The sequence below is a fragment of the Dendrobates tinctorius genome, unplaced genomic scaffold, assembly GCF_039654945.1.
Source record: "Dendrobates tinctorius isolate UK_male_01 unplaced genomic scaffold, ASM3965494v1 ptg000120l, whole genome shotgun sequence".
Taxonomy (NCBI): domain Eukaryota; kingdom Metazoa; phylum Chordata; class Amphibia; order Anura; family Dendrobatidae; genus Dendrobates; species Dendrobates tinctorius.
The window spans coordinates 11,660,673-11,664,925 of record NW_027361788.1 but is presented as its reverse complement, the minus strand read 5'-3'; the positions used below and the strand labels follow the sequence as shown (position 1 = coordinate 11,664,925).

Sequence of the window (4,253 nt, the reverse complement as noted above, 5' to 3'; positions counted from 1 at the left end):
CGAGGCCTTACAAATACTGGAAGGCTTCCACCCAACATCTAGTCCTGACTCACCTGTACCTAACATCAAAACCAGCTAATAGTCTGCAATCACCTGCTGACCTGGACCCATGACCTGTCAGACAAGTTATTTCACATGAGTCACACAGAGGCTTCTGCTTCATGAACTTCCCCAGATAGAAGAAGCAGCCTCCAGTGTGCAGCCTGTGGCCGGATACACAGGAAGAGACGCTACTCGTCAAAGGCTGTGCCCAACATGGCAGCAGAGGGGTTAACACCACAGACAAGGCGCCGTCTCCTCACACACTGGACACGATGCTGCATCTGCCGACAAACAAGCGCACATTGCGCAATATTAGTCATGTCCCAGATGTTCAGCATGTGGAGGACCAAGGGGGGACAAAAAAGACCCCAGGATTGGAACAGGAGCATGCGAAAGTGGACGGCGGTCGGAGGGGCAGGGTTTATATAGGGGTCGGAGTAAGTAAATATAAATATATATATATATGTAACGAATGGAAGCGGAGGCAGAGATGGTGAAGTTCACATTCGTTTTTATTTTTAAGTGGAACCTCGGGACCATGGTCCGGGGGGCTCCAAAGGGGGTGTGACTAGTGAGCCCCGGGCACCCGTAGTAAAGCCACTTTGGCAGGGCCAGAACGGAATACCCGGAGGACACAGGTGCTACCTCCAGTTAGACCCCAAACACGTGGCAGCTTTCCCAGCGGGACCAAAAGGGATAACAAAAGTTATAGCAGAGTCCATAATGCGCTGGGTCCTGGATCCGGTTAGTTGGTAAGGAGTTGGTTCTAGTGACCTTCACACAGTCCTTGGACTCGGATGGCTGTAGGCGAAACGGGATGGCTTAGGCCCAGAAGGTTGCTGATATAACCAGGTAACCCAGGATACTGATATGCTGTGGAAACAGAGAGCATTAGACAATGCACAGAGACTGCAGATGCAGTGCAGACAGGTTACCATGAGATCCGGATGTAGCAATGATAGATACTCGCTGCTCCGGTGCTCTCCCTTTGGAGGAGAGGCCAGAAATAGCAGCCAGTGCGCTGACATTGGTTGATTGTATTTTTTGAATAATGCATGCCGCCCCTTTAGAAGGCAAGAGAGCGGGCGGGCATGCCCTAATAGCCTTAGCTACAGATCACCTCACAGGACACCAGGAGGAGGAGGCAAGAGGGAGGACAGAACACTGAGCAGCAGCATGAGAGGCTCGAGGTGAGTGCCCAGAATGGAGAGCAGCGGCAGGCCTGGACGCAGTGCCAGGACGGGGGCCAGGTGTAACAGCGGCAGACCTGGGCACAGTGCCAGGACGGGGACCGGGTATAACAATATATACACACACACATATTACTACATGCGGGCAGCGCACACATGCACAATCCTCAGGTTGCATAACTTTCAACTGGTCAAAACATTTCTCTCAGTAGGCCAAGAAAGAAACGTGGCAGGAATAAAGTACACCTCATAGTAACTTATGTGTGAGGCAGAGGTGACAAGACCTGCCATCTCGTGCCCACCTTACTAGAGGTGCCCACTGCCCACATATAACAAAGTTGATGGAAACAGACGACTTCCACTATGATGATTGGTTACCAGCCGCCCGACCACACCCATTTCACAACTAGTCACACCCATGTCCACGCCACAACCACACCCATTTAGCACTGCTGATCACACTGACTGGTACTGAGGGCACAGTGGCTGGCATTATGGGCGCAGTGGCTGGCATTGTGGGCACAGTGGCTGGTACTGTGGGCACAGTGGCTGGTACTGAGGAAAAGAAAGAACAGAGAGAGAGAAAAAAGAAAACAGAGAGAGAGAAAGAAAGGAGAGAGAATGAAAGGAGAGAGAGAAAGAAAGAAGAAAAAGAGAGAAACAGAGAGAAAACGAAAGAACAGAGAGAAAGAAAGAGGGGAAAAAAAGAAATAACAGAGGGGGAAAGAAAGAGGGGACAGAAAAAAAGAACAAAGAGAGAGAAAAAGAAAGGAGAAAGAACAGAGAGGGAGAGAGAAAGAAAGAGGGGGAAAGAAAGAAGAGAAAGAAAGAAAGAACAGAGAGAAAGAAAGAGGGGAAAGAAAGAAAGAACAGAGCAAAAGAAAGGAAGAACAGAGAGAGAACGAAAGAGGGGAAAGAAAGAGAAAAAGAACAGAGCGAAAGAAAGAACAGAGAGAAAGAGAAAGAAAGAACAGAGAGAGAGAAAGAAAGAAAAATTCTATAAAGATACCATACCAGTCTGGCTCACATTGTAGCGCCCACCTGAGCCTCCTGGTGCAGAACATATCATGATCCACTCACATGGCCGACATCCCCGAGTCCAAGGCGATCCCGCTGTCCGCGCTGTCAAAGGAGGACACGGTGATGGATCTGAAGTAGTCCCTAAAGTGCCTCCATGGTTCCGTCACAATCTCCTCCCGAAATTACCTCATTTACGGCCAGCTTCCAGCACGTCACTTCCGATGGAACATCACGTGCGAGTTTTCAAGTGCTCCTCGGATCTCCGCCGTGTACTCCTGTGTCCGCAGGAAAAGATAGCTCCCGGTCGGGGCAGTGGCGCAGACTCTCAAAATCTGGAATGGTTGGAAGGTATGAATGCTCCCCATCATACACCTTGTACATGAATGGCTCTGCACACCTCATACACACACAGTTCCGCTTTGTATGCCTCGTACACACACAGATCCACGCAGTACACACATGGCTCTGCTCTGTAAACCTCGTACACGTGCGGCTCTGCTCCGTAAACCTCGTACACATGCGGCTCTGCTCCATACATCTTGCACACTCGCTGCCCTGCTCCGTAAACCTCGTACACATGCGGCTCTGCTCCATACATCTTGCACACTCGCTGCCACGCTCTGTAAATCTTGTACACATGCGGCTTTGCTCCATACACCTCGTACACACGCGGCTTCGCTCCGCTCCGTACATTTTGTACACACACGGCTCCGTTCCGTACACCTCGTACACACACCCGGCTCCACTCCGTACACCTCGTAAATGCGCGGCTCTGCTCCGTAAACCTCGTACACATACGGCTCTGCTCTGTACACCTCGTACACACACGTCTCCGCTCCGTACACCTCATACACATGCGGCTCCGCTCCGTACACCTCGTACACACGCGGCTCCGCTCCGTACACGTCCTACACATGCAGCTCCGCTCCGTACACGTCCTACACACGCGGCTCCACTCCGTACACGTCCTACACACGCGGCTCCGCTCCGTACACGTCCTACACACGCGGCTCCGCTCCGTACACGTCCTACACACGTGGCTCCGCTCCGTACACGTCGCACACACGTGGCTCCGCTCCATACACGTCCTACACACGCGGCTTTGATCCGTACACCTCCTACACACGCGACTTCGCTCCGTACGCCTCATACACACGCGGCACCGCTCCATACACCTCGTACACACGCGGCTCCGCTCTGTACACCTCGTACACACACGCAGCTACATCCACCCTGTAAACCCCTCCTGACCCCACACATACTTGACTGATTCAGCACGATGACAACCAGCACAGCAGAGTCCTGCATAGTTACATACATCGAGGGCTGTGTGTGCGCACAGGACCTGTGATGAGGCACAGGAGGGGAGGAGTCAGGAGTTACATGATCAGGGGCCTCCGACTGAGATGCCTGATCATGTGACCCCTGACTCCTCCCCTCCTGTGACCTCATCACATGTCCTGTGCGCACGGAGCAGGGATTTATCAGTGAGTGAGGGGCTGCGGAGGCCGGTGGCGGATTATACTGGGGCATTTTACCCAGGGCTGGTGGCCCCCCCCCCACACCACTGGGAACTGGGCTACCGCCCATATTGACTTCATTATAATCCGCCACTGTCTGCACAGTAATAGTTACCTGCACAAACAGATATCCTCCTAAGATAGCCAAATCTAAAAAAAACCACTCCAGCTTCCAAAAATATTAAGCTTTGATATTTATGAGTCTTTTGATCTGATTGAGAACAAAGTTGTTGTTCAATAATAAAAAGAATCCTCTCAAACACAACTTGCCTAATAATTCTGCACACGGTGTAATATTCTGCCACTAATAGGGAAACTGTGACATCACTGTGTTTATTATCTCTGTACGGAGAAATCATTATGTGTATTATCTCTGTGCTGTGACATCACTGTGTGTATTATCTCTGTGCTGTGACATCACTGTGTTTATTATCTCTGTACTGTGACATCACTGTGTTTATTATCTCTGTACGGAGAAATC

General features: G+C 51.0%; 1 long non-coding RNA gene across 2 annotated transcripts; it reads right to left on the bottom strand.

Moving 5' to 3' along the window:
- Positions 1 to 533: 533 nt before the first annotated feature.
- LOC141101598 (uncharacterized) lies at positions 534 to 3,631 on the bottom strand. 2 transcript variants are annotated; one of them, XR_012235003.1, is made up of 3 exons: positions 3,571 to 3,631; positions 2,313 to 2,584; positions 534 to 915 (listed from the first exon to the last, which is right to left on the bottom strand). It is a non-coding gene; the product is annotated as an uncharacterized lncRNA (long non-coding RNA). The 2 variants fall into 2 exon arrangements; XR_012235002.1 differs by having other exon boundaries at positions 3,515 to 3,629.
- Positions 3,632 to 4,253: the final 622 nt, after the last annotated feature.